Source organism: Ranitomeya variabilis, chromosome 4 (assembly GCF_051348905.1).
Source record: "Ranitomeya variabilis isolate aRanVar5 chromosome 4, aRanVar5.hap1, whole genome shotgun sequence".
Classification (NCBI taxonomy): domain Eukaryota; kingdom Metazoa; phylum Chordata; class Amphibia; order Anura; family Dendrobatidae; genus Ranitomeya; species Ranitomeya variabilis.
The window spans coordinates 633,893,126-633,905,811 of record NC_135235.1 but is presented as its reverse complement, the minus strand read 5'-3'; the positions used below and the strand labels follow the sequence as shown (position 1 = coordinate 633,905,811).

General features: G+C 47.2%; 1 protein-coding gene across 1 annotated transcript in view; it reads left to right on the top strand.

Moving 5' to 3' along the window:
* The first annotated feature begins 9,967 nt into the window (after nucleotides 1–9,967).
* LOC143767210 (uncharacterized) overlaps nucleotides 9,968–12,686 on the top strand; it is a 249,585-nt gene continuing 246,866 nt past the window's right edge. Inside the window, exon 1 of the mRNA XM_077255354.1 lies at nucleotides 9,968–10,174. The gene's annotated coding sequence lies outside the window, so the exon portion shown is untranslated. The remainder of the gene's footprint in view (nucleotides 10,175–12,686) is intronic.

Sequence of the window (12,686 nt, the reverse complement as noted above, 5' to 3'; positions counted from 1 at the left end):
TGTGTTGCCGGCAACGAAAGAGACAAAGATCAAGCAGTGATTGGGGGAAAAACACAAATTTATTTACAAAAAAAAATTAACTTTTACGAACCGTTGAGGGAGAAATGTTATGGACCTGGGGGGTGTGGAGCTGGGAGGATTGGCTACGGGTGGATGACGAAGGGGTTCCAGGGGAAGGGGTAACTAAACTTGTGGGGTCTGGGAGGTCAAAGATGTAAGTAGACAAAAAGGAGAGGAAGCATGGGATGGGTGAGACACATTGGAAGTGAGAGAAGAACTGGACAACACAGACACATTGGGAGGTGAGGGTGGAGGTAGCACGACACTTCTGCCTTTACTCCTTTTTAATTTATGTCCACTTTACTGTGACATCCTCCTTTTTTTGTTTCTCCTTGGGAGTGTATCAAGTCGACCCGTCCTGGTGGTGGCGGTGGACAGCTGTGCAGGTACTTCAGGCGGCCTACTGGTGGTGGCGGTGGGCAGCCATTTAGGAACTTCAGGCGGACTAGTGATGGTGGCGAAGGTCAGCCGTGCAGGAGCAGGACTCGGCATGGTGGTGGTGAAGGGGATTGCAGCAGCACCCAGCATGGTGGTGGTGGTGTAGTGGTGTGCGGCAGGAGTAGGCATGGTGGTTGCCATACAGTGGTATGCAGCAGAACTCGGTATTGCTGTTAAGTGTGTAATTGGTGGCACAGGTAGAAATACCCCATGTGCCTGGTGGAAGTGCCAAGTCTGCTGCATAGCCTGAACGTAAGCAACATTGCAGGCCTGCATCACGTTGAGCTGGAGTTCAGGCGTAAGGTGTTGCGACATGCCCTGCTCTATCTTGTTAAAAAAAATGGTGTGCTGGTCTCTGGAGATCAGCTTCCAGACGGTTAAGGTGCTGGTTGACATCCTGGAAAAGTGTGTTAACATGGGTCAGACCACTTTCCAGTCTATTTCCCAGCGCCTTTAAGCCATTCTGGAAGACCGAGCTCAAGTGAATAAACTCGGGCATGAGTGATCTGTCCGAGGCTTTCTGCCGCTGGCGGAAAGAGCCCCCCAAAAAAGAGGCAGAGGACTGGGACAGAGGAACACCTGAAGGACCAGCTGCCTGTTCTCCAGCCTGTAACGCAGGCCCACTTGCTGCTTTGCTGGTGTATGGCTGGGACTGGTCCCTGGCAGTTCGATGAAGGACCGCTCCAGAGGACAATCTAGGTTTGAGGGTGCTGCTACAGGTTCTGTGAAAAGAAAAGTAAAACATTACTACCAAAAATATCAATTGTAAAAGAACCAACTCCTGTGGAATAGAAAAATTCAGATTAGCGAATACAACACAATAGAATACAACATAAAAATACTTGCGTTCTCTGAGCAAGGACAGTCCTCAGGAAAGCCAGCAGCCAATGGTACTTGAATTTCCCTGTCCTTGCTGCAGCACCACTGCCAACTTGGATCTCCTGTCCTTGTTGAAGCGATCCTTCATCGAAAGCCAACGGGTTTTGACTTTGATCACTGTGAATAGGGAAAAAAAAATTGTTAAACAATGTACTTTAGCCCGGGATCACACAACCGTGTGTGATGCGAGAAACTCGCAGGAGTTTATCGCATCACACACGGTTGTGTGATCCTGGCCTTCAGATTCACTGTGGCATCAGACCACACTGCAATACTTACGAAAAGCCTTTCTAATCCGTGACGTGGCGTTGTCCCAGTCATCCATCAGAGCTTGGGCCATCTCATTCCACAGCCGCCGAATCACCACAGCGTCCGAGTGCTGCTGCTCTCGCGTGTCCCACAACGCTCCTACACCAGGGTGATGAGTAGGTCATTATCAATTAAATCCTCCTCCCGTTGTGGGACCTAGAAAAAAAAAAAAGACATTAATGTTGGAAAGATAAAACACTAGGGCAGAGACAGACTGCCGTATTTCTCGTCCGAGAATCGCATTGTAAAATTCGTACTGTCTGTCAGCTCTCCTGACCTGAGCTTGACAGCTGCATAGTAATCCGTCATACTGTCATGCTTGGGTCAGGAGAGGAGCCAGCCAGTCCGTGCAGTGCTATGCGATTATCGCAAGAGAAATACGGCAGTGTGTCTCTGCCCGTAAAACAAAAACAGTCCAAAAGAAAAAAATAAAAAGTCAAGTGTCCCAAAACCAGTCAAGAATAAATTAAAAAACGCAAGAGTACCAACAACAGTCAATAATAAATAAAACCGGTCAAGAATACTTACACGCCGTCTTGCCACCGGAGCTTCGGCCTGAGTCTGCTGCTACTGTTCATCTGCACTGGAAGCGTTCTGTAAAAATAACAATAAATATTTTGCCACATGTGTAAATAGTGACAGTGAATACTTACCAATCAGTAGCAAATGTACTCACTTCAGTCTACTGTCCACTGCGTGAGCTCTGATCTTCCGTGAAGGACATGATGAGGAATGTTGCAAGAGACTAAGAAATGATTACAGACTGCAGGGAGAAATAGGCAGACATATAGCTTGTATACTTAGATTTTGATAGGGTCTTCCAAACTTGATGTACTGCAATGCTTTTCTTGCTTCAAGAATCTTGAGAGTAATGGACTTCCACTGCCCACACCTACTTTTATAAGGTTTGTTTGGGGGGTGGCTTAAAACAAGTTCCTAGACATGTTTACTCAGAAGAATGCATGCGTATGCAAACGCAAGTCATTACGTACACATGCGATCCCACAGACTCACACACTCCGAATACCACAGGTGGCATCACAAACACAAACTTTATTCAAATCCCTTTTACATGGGTGCCTAGAGCCACAGACTGGGTCGCCGCCATCATGACACATCCCCTTAAGTACCGGACCTGGTACCAAGTACCCCACGGCCCTGGCGGGCGTTTCAGACTACAACCCTAGCTGTTTAGTAGTTTAGTTCTCCAACCCCTCTTATCTATTAATTTAGTTATCCATTGTACGGTGTGTAGTGGTCTGGTTCTACAACCCTAGCTGTTTAGTAGTTTAGTTCTCCAACCCCTGTTGTCTTATTAGTTTAGTTATCCATCGTATTGTGTGTAGTGGTTTAGTTCCACAACCCTAGCTGTTTAGTAGTTTAGTTCTCCAACCCCTGTTATCTATTAATTTAGCTATCCATTGTACGGTGTGTAGTGGTCTGGTTCTACAACCCTAGCTGTTTAGTAGTTTACTTCTCCAACCCCTGTTGTCTTATTAGTTTAGTTATCCATCATATTGTGTGTAGTGGATTAGTTCTACAACCCTAGCTGTTTTGTAGTTTAGCTCTACAACCCCTGTTGTCTAGCAGTTTAGTTATCCATCTTATGGTGCGTAGTGGTTTATTTCTCCATCCACAAGTGCCCTGCAAGCCTCGGAGATTGCAAGACTTGTGGAGCAGTTCCTTCCCCGACTTCCCTTACAACCACCAGAGTCACCCAGTGCCCATTCATCTAGATGTGACTCCCCTGTCAATGCTTGCTCGTCCAGGTGTCATTGTTGAAATGCACCCTGGCAGACATAGAATTTTTCAGGAAACAGGTGATGTTGTCTGCGACTTCTTGCTGCAGCATAGACACATCTTTCTTAGAGAAGTAATGATGACTCCGCAACTAGTAATGGCGGGACTGCAACAGCGATCAGCTTTTGGAAACCTTATGTATCCATAAGGCGGCAAGGATGCATTTCCGTGGCCAACAGATTGGAGTGGCCATGCAATAATCACAGAGATCACAGGCCATGAGTCATAGAGAAACAAGCTCTGTGATCTTTGTATTGAATAGCTCCCAGCTGGCCCCTATCATCCACACAATGACAAGATTGGGTGACAAATCATCCGAGGAGGCCGAAGGCTGTTCGCAATAATTAGTTCTCAGAAAATAATAGTTAGCATACGGCTTATCCACATCCAGATTACCACAATGGAATATGTGTATATCCCGCCGTACAATCACTGCTAACTCCACGACAACCCCACACTCCTCGCTGCCAACAACAATCCAGTTTTTAACCCAATAAATACAGGCCAACTGAGCGCCATTCTTTTGAGGTTCACACCATCAGGGTGTTGCATCCACTCTCCCTCAGAGTAGCAGTCATATACCAGCCCCCAGGCTCACCCACCCACTTCTTTGAACACTTTTATGCGTTGCGGCCACACTTCAAGTACTCAAAATTGGCAACCCTTATCCTGGGATACTTCAACAGCTCCACTTCCCCAACTACATCCCAGCTTCTATCTCTCACAACTTTCAAACTCTGAGACACACAAAGACGGCAACACCCCTGATCTGGACTTTATCCGGTTCAGTTCAATCTCCTACCTAGATGACTCACCTCTTACCCTTTGTCCCCCATGAAATAAGGAATATAACCACAACTTAGACATTTTTAGGTGCTCCCTAAAAACATATCTGTTTAGGGCGGCCTATCATGTTCCCTAATCAAAGTCCTTTTTATACTGTATATATAGCTACTCTCTACTTCTCTGAACATAATTTGCCATGGAACTCAACCGTACCCAAAAGGCTCAAGCAGCTTTTATCTACCCCCCCCCCCATTTCCTCAAAATGGTTTCACCATCATTGTAAATAAACACCTGTAATTGGTGGCACCCCCACCTCATTGTAGATTATAAGCTGTGAAGAGCAGGGCCATCATTATTTTTGCTTTAATTGTTTGATTATCTTAAGCTTGGTAATTTTTGACTGTTTTATATGAGCTGCTGACTTGTAAGGCTATGCGGAATGTGTTTTGCGATATATAAATAAAGGTTATTACTATTAGTAGATTGAAGATGGTGAAATTCAAGCTCTTAACTTTGCCATGTGTAGGAGTATAGAATCTTTTATGTGAGTACAACAACACAAACAAGGGTTTGCTGCTGTGCTGACACAGAGTGGAATAGGGTGAACTCGACAAGCTGCTGGACTGTCAGAGAGGTGCAGGCGTAGATGTTACAGTGGATTGAGAAAGATGGGGTGTGCATGGTATATAAGATCAGTCAAAAACAGCAGGCATGTCCAATTCCATATCAGCTGACAGGCTCTCAGTAACCACAACTGTAGGGGGTAAACAAGTGGAGGTTCTTCGGCCAGAGATCTGTAACACTTGCCATGGTGAGGGAGGAGGAAGAATCAGAATATGCAGTTGATGGGGTGGACGGTGGTTGGCGATACCCGCTATGCTGCATTTTAGCACAGTGACATTAGCAGATTAACGCATGTTGATCACACATGTGCCAGGTGATGCATGTAGTACTGAAATTATTTCTTTTTTTTTTTACTCTACTAGGTTGATTTTAAAAAAGTTGACAGATGGCATGAATTTTTAGTTTTCTGCTGGTCTGAAAAAAACACAAGCTAGACAACTGCAGAACTGCAAATGCTGCTGTCCACGGCCAGAGTTGGGCCTCAGGATGCAATGGTTGTAGTGGTTGCATAACTCTGTCTACGTAACCTCGTCTTCCTCCTCCTCCTCCTCTGCTAAGCTAATCAGCTGCATGCCTCTGGGTTTACATCAAGTGTGAGCTACTACCTCATCATCATCCTCTGTTCTCCTACTCCTCCCCTAGAGTGACCCTCTTCCTCTTAGTGCCTTGACAGGACAGTACAGTCCACAGGTGTCTCAAATATCTGAGTCTCATCACAAATTAATATCCTTCACCCAACGAGGTTAACGTCTATTGACGAGGGTTTGGTTTATACTCGAACAAAACTTTGTCTAGCCATGGATCAAAGTGAGAAAAAAATTGGCAACCGATGCAGATGATTTCCTCCTCTTGACTCTGAGAATCTTTAGAGTACACTTCCTATGCCCATGGAATACAATGTGTAAAAAGATCTGCAGACTCAGCCATCTGTGGTTTCCAACAGTCAGTTGGGCACTTGGAGAGTAGTGATGCGGGGGAAAAAAATGGTAATTGTGGTGTCACCACTGAGGACTATACCGTGTGTGATGCTAAGATGGAGGAAGAGGAGCAGAGGCCACTTGATGCTGCGCTTGCCATCTACTGGAGCACATGTTCCTTCTGGCCCTCATTTACAAAGTGTACCATTGTACGGCTGCCAAAGAAAGAGAGCAGAGTTGCCTGTCCAGTCACAGAAGTTGTAAAAATGCTGTGAAAATTCTGACTGCAGCAAAACAAACCGACTTCTCATCCCTCTCACAACCCCAAAAGCTATTTAGTACTTTCAATTCTTTCCTGCATCTACCAGTTCCCCTTCCCTCTCATCTCTGCTGAATATTTTGCCTCACCACTAGTGTTGAGCGATACCGTCCGATACTTGAAAGTATCGGTATCGGAAAGTATCGGCCGATACCGGCAAAGTATCGGATCCAATCCGATACCGATACCCGATACCAATACAAGTCAATGGGACTCAAGTATCGGACGGTATTCCTGATGGTTCCCAGGGTCTGAAGGAGAGGAAACTCTCCTTCAGGCCCTGGGATCCATATAAATGTGTAAAAGAAAGAATTAAAATAAAAAATATCGCTATACTCACCTCTCCGACGCAGCCTGGACCTCAGCGAGGGAACCGGCAGCGTTGTTTGTTTAAAATTCGCGCTTTTACTTGGTTACGTGAAGTCCCGGCTTGTGATTGGTCAGGGCGGCCATGTTGCCGGGACGCAAACCAATCACAGCAAGCCGTGTCGAAATTACGTCACGGCTTGCTGTGATTGGTCCGCGTCCCGGCAACATGGCCGCCATTAACCAATCACAAGCCGTGACGTCACGGGAGGCTGGACACGCGCGCTTTTTAAAAAGCGCGCGTGTCCAGCCTCCAGTGACGTCCCGGCTTATGATTGGTCACGGCGCCATGTTGCCGGGACGCGGACCAATCACAGCAAGCCGTGTCGAAATTACGTCACGGCTTGCTGTGATTGGTCCGCGTCCCGGCAACATGGCCGCCATTAACCAATCACAAGCCGTGACGTCACGGGAGGCTGGACACGCGCGCATTTTAAAATGGGCGCGTGTCCAGCCTCCCGTGACGTCCCGGCTTGTGATTGGTTGCGCCTCGGTCAACCAATCACAAGCCGGGAGGCTTGTATAATACATCAGCTGAGAGGTGATACATGGGAATGTGAGACACATCCTGCAAATTCGACCAAACTTATTATGCAACAATTGATGTTTTGACAACATTGGCAGTTTCCCCTTGTTTGGTTTAGTTCATCCTCACTCATTTTGTGCGCCGCGGTCAACCAATCACAAGCCGGGAGGCTGGACACGCGCGCATTTTAAAATGGGCGCGTGTCCAGCCTCCCGTGACGTCCCGGCTTGTGATTGGTTGCGCCGCGGTCAACCAATCACAAGCCGGGAGGCTGGACACGCGCGCATTTTAAAATTTTAAAATGCGCGCGTGTCCAGCCTCCCGGCTTGTGATTGGTTGACCGCGGCGCAACCAATCACAAGCCGGGACGTCACGGGAGGCTGGACACGCGCCCATTTTAAAATGCGCGCGTGTCCAGCCTCCCGTGACGTCACGGCTTGTGATTGGTTGCGTCTCCCATGTGACTGCGACGCAACCAATCACAAAGCCGGGACGTAATTTTAAAATCCTTAAGGACCTGAAATTACGTCACGGCTTGCTGTGATTGGTTGCGTCGCCCATGTGACTGCGACGCAACCAATCACAACGCCGGAACGTAATTTTAAAATCCTGAAGGACCTGAAATTACGTCACGGCTTGCTGTGATTGGTTGCGTCCCGGTCACATGGGCGGCACGCGACCAATCACAAGCCGGGACTCACGTAAAGGAAAGAAAAGCGCGAATTTTAAACAAATAACGCTGCCGCTTCCCTCGGTAAGGTGCAGGCTGCGTCGGAGAGGTGAGTATAGCAATATTTTTTATTTTAATTCTCTCTTTTACACATTTTTACATTAATGTTGTTTCGATACCGATACCCGATACCACAAAAATATCGGATCTCGGTATCGGAATTCCGATACAGCAAGTATCGGCCGATACCCGATACTTGCAGTATCGGAATGCTCAACACTACTCACCACCTGTGAAATTGACACAAAAACATCCCACCTCGCTCCAAACTTTACCACAGTCTTCGTCACAAGCCTATCCCACCTCTTCAGCCTGTCACTAACAATTGGTGTCTTCCATCCTGATTGAAACATACCTCGATCACACCCATGCTCAAAAAGCCCACCCTTCACCTACCCTCTGTGTTTACATATCACCCCATATAATTTCTCCCCTATGCCTCCAAACTATTGGAATGACACGTCCGTTTTGAACTGTCCTCCTACTTCTCCTCTTGCTCCCTCTTTTACTGTTTACAATCTGACTTCATACCGCACCATTCCACTGAAACTGCCCTGACTAAAGTCACCAACGAACTACTAACGGCCAAATGAAAGCGACGCGAGTTTGCCCTCCTCCTTCTCCTGGAACTGACATCTGTCTTTGACACAGTGGACCATTCCTTCTTACTTCAGACTTTCTGATCTATAGACATCACAGACTTTGCCCTTTATTGGATCTCCTCGTACCTAACAGACAGGACATTCAGTGTCTCCCACTCACACACCACCTCCTCAACTCGCCCCCTATGTGTCAATGTCCACCAAATTTCAGTTGTAGGACCGGGAACTATGGTTAGAGGTCGCAGGCGTCCACTCCCTACCTCTTAAAGAGACCGCCCGCATCAACCTAAGGTATTCCCAACCTATAGCTGGGTGACATCTTCTATTTAAGACTTCTCCTCCAATATAAAGGTGCCTGAGCTATGTTGTTAGTTTGCCTTGCATGCTTTCTGGTTGTCAGGCTCCCCAGATCCACCTGTCTCATCTACCGTGTACCCGTCTGCTCGTACCTGTCTGCGTGCTTCTGTCCATCAGATGGTCCAGATCGCACCTGCCAGTGTCCATCTGTCTAACACCCAGTCGAGCAAGCACCTTCCAGTGTTTTTCTGTTCCTCAGCCAGTCCCATCTGCTCCCTTGGTTCCAGAGTCCCTACAGTGCCTGCCTGCTTTTATCATCCCTCCTTTGGGCCGTTGCAGCTTACTTACTGTAGCGGGTCAGCTGCCACCTTTTGTAGGTCAGCCATAGAGTAGCACCTGGTGCCACCTCTTTGTACCTTTTTTGAGTCGCAGTTTTCGCCTACTGTCACTTGTCCGAGTAGGGATTTGGTAGGCCACCTAGTTATGCCCTTTCCAGGCTTTCAAAGGGATACGGAACAGTGATTCCACTACCTTGCCCGTTACAGTCTCCATCTGCTGGGTTGGCTGTAGTGGAAGAGGTGTCGGTACCCACTATACTAATTCTAATTTATTGCAATTGATGTTGGTGTCTGCCACTAAATTTTGTAAATGTGTAGACTCCTGGTTGGGTCTCCTTCATGCATGTTGCCTGTAGCAGTAGGTCTCCGAGACATTTTTCGGACAATGGTAGTGTAGAAAACTCATATTTGTGCCACCTGAGTGTGGCTCATCATGAAAACAGGTAGAGGTGTTGCATGTGGTGTCAGGGCTCCCAGCAAAGGGGCCTTACACCGATCCCTCAACCACCTCATCTTACTGTGACGCTCAATTGAAAGCTGTAAATGCTGTCCCAGACCCCCGATGCCTCATGCCTGGCTGATTGCTGCAGTTCCATGCTACAATTAGTAGTGTGGGTGAATTGAGGCCACTTGCCTGGTGTCTGTCCCTCATTTGATGTGTTTTGGGAGGATTTGGGGCCATTATAAGGTGTTGTGCATGCGTTTGTTTGCTTCCCATTGATCTGAATGGCGTAAGGTTATGTTCGGCTAATATTCAACAAATTAATTGGCAAATGTTGCAAATTTGGCGAATGTAATACGTTCGCCTAATATTAAACGTAATATTTCAGTGATCGGTTCCATCATTGAAATATTCGCTCATCTCTACTCACTATAACCACTAAATTCTAGTTGCTTCAGTGCTGAGCTGACTACATCTTAGAGGATTTTTTGATCCGATCTAGTGTTCTCAGCGCTGAACTGTCTACAGCGGAGATGGTAAAATGAGGTCCTCAAAAAGTCACCTCCAATCTAGTCACTACCATTCTGTAACCCTTTGGAGTTCTGCTTCCAGGACCTGTGATGATGTCACAGTCATGTGATCAGTCACATGGGGAGGAGCAAAGTGGGCGCTTGTAGGATTGAAGGGTTTTCTGTGCAGGAAGCAGCGACATGTAAGAGCTGAAGGGAGAAGTCTGCACTGGTGAGCGGTAATGGGGGAGCAGGGACTGTGTGATAGAGGGGACAGGACTCAGTCCTGGGGGGCACCGGGACTCTGCACATTAGGGTACAGCCGGCTCCTCATGTAAGAGCTGAAGGGAGAAGTCTGCACTGGTGAGCGGTAATGGGGGAGCAGGGACTGTGTGATAGAGGGGACAGGACTCAGTCCTGGGGGGCACCGGGACTCTGCACATTAGGGTACAGCCGGCTCCACATGTAAGAGCTGAAGGGAGAAGTCTGCACTGGTGAGCGGTAATGGGGGAGCAGGGACTGTGTGATAGAGGGGACAGGACTCAGTCCTGGGGGGCACCGGGACTCTGCACATTAGGGTACAGCCGGCCCCACATGTAAGAGCTGAAGGGAGAAGTCTGCACTGGTGAGCGGTAATGGGGGAGCAGGGACTGTGTGGTAGAGGGGACAGGACTCAGTCCTGGGGTAATCATCGGGACTCTCTGATCATTTGCTCTGATGAACACTTGTGTGTATTACTGTGAAGAGCTGTAAAACCTGCACTCATGTAATGACCACAGACACCACCTGTGAACTTGACACAATAACATCCCACCTCGCTCCAAACTTTACCACAGTCTTCATCACAAGTCTATCCCACCTCTTCAGCCTGTCACTAACAATTGGTGTCTTCCATCCTGATTGAAACATACCTCGATCACACCCATCCTCAAAAAGCCCAAACTTGACCTACCCTCTGTGTTTACATATCGCCCCATATAATTTCTCCCCTATGCCTCCAAACTATTAGAACAACACGTCCATTTTGAACTGTCCTCCCACCTCTTGTTGCCTCTTTTACTGCTTACAATCTGACTTCATACCGCACCATTCCACTGAAACTGCCCTGATTAAAGTCACCAACAACCTACTAACCACCAAATGAAAGCGACGCGAGTTTGTCCTCCTTCTCCTGGAACTGATATCTATCTTTGACACAGTGGACCATTTCTTCATGCTTCAGACTTTCTGATCTTTTGACATCACAGACTTAGACCTTTGTTGGATCTCCTCGTACCTAACAGACAGGACATTCAGTGTCTCCCACTCACACACCACCTCCTCATCTCGCCCCCTATGTGTCAATGTCAACCAAATTTCAGTTGTAGGATCGGGAACTATTGTTAGAGGTCACAGGCGTGCACTCTCTCCCTCTTAACCCCTTTCTGACATTAGACGTACTCTCCCGTTGAGGTGGGGTGGGGTACGTCATACGCGATCGGCCGCGCTCACGTGGGGAGCGCGGCCGATCGCGGCCGGATGTCAGCTGCATATCGCAGCTGACATCCGGCACTATGTGCCAGGAGCGGTCACGGACCGCCCCCGGCACATTAACCCCCGGCACACCGTGATCAAACATGATCGCGGTGTACCGGCGGTATATGGCAGCATCACGCAGGGAGGGGGCTCCCTGCGGGTTTCCCTGAGACCCCCGGAGCAACGCGATGTGATCGCGTTGCTCCGAGGGTCTCCTACCTCCCTCCTCGCCGCAGGTCCCGGATCCAAGATGGCCGCGGCATCCGGGTCCTGCAGGGAGGGAGGTGGCTTACCGAGTGCCTGCTCAGAGCAGGTGCTGGTAAGCCTGCAGCCCTGCACAGCAGATCGTCGATCTGACAGAGTGCTGTGCACACTGTCAGATCAATGATCTGTAATGTCCCCCCCTGGGACAAAGTAAAAAAGTAAAAAAAAAAATTCCCCACATGTGTGTAAAAAAAATATCCTAAATAAAGAAAAAAAAATATTATTCCCATAAATACATTTCTTTAGCTAAATAAAATAAAAAAAACAATAAAAGTACACATATTTAGTATCGCCGCGTCCGTAACGACCCAACCTATAAAACTGCCCCACTAGTTAACCCCTTCAGTAAACACCGTAAGAAAAAAAAACAAAACGAGGCAAAAAACAACGCTTTATTATCATACCGCCGAACAAAAAGTGGAATAACACGCGATCAAAAAGACTGATATAAATAACCATGGTACCGCTGAAAACGTCATCTTGTCCCGCAAAAAACGAGCCGCCATACAGCATCATCAGCAAAAAAATAAAAAAGTTATAGTCCTGAGAATAAAGCGATACCAAAATAATTATTTTTTCTACAAAATAGTTTTTATCGTATAAAAGCGCCAAAACATAAAAAAAATGATATAAATGAGATATTGCTGTAATCGTACTGACCCGACGAATAAAACTGCTTTATCAATTTTACAAAACGCGGAACGGTATAAACGCCTCCCCCAAAAGAAATTCATGAATAGCTGGTTTTTGATCACTCTGCCTCACAAAAATCGGAAAAAAAAGCGATCAAAAAATGTCACGTGTCCGAAAATGTTACCAATAAAAACGTCAACTCGTCCCGCAAAAAACAAGATCTCACATGACTCTGTGGACTCAAATATGGAAAAATTACAGCTCTCAAAATGTGGTAACGCAAAAAATATTTTTTGCAATGAAAAGCGTCTTTCAGTGTGTGACGGCTGCCA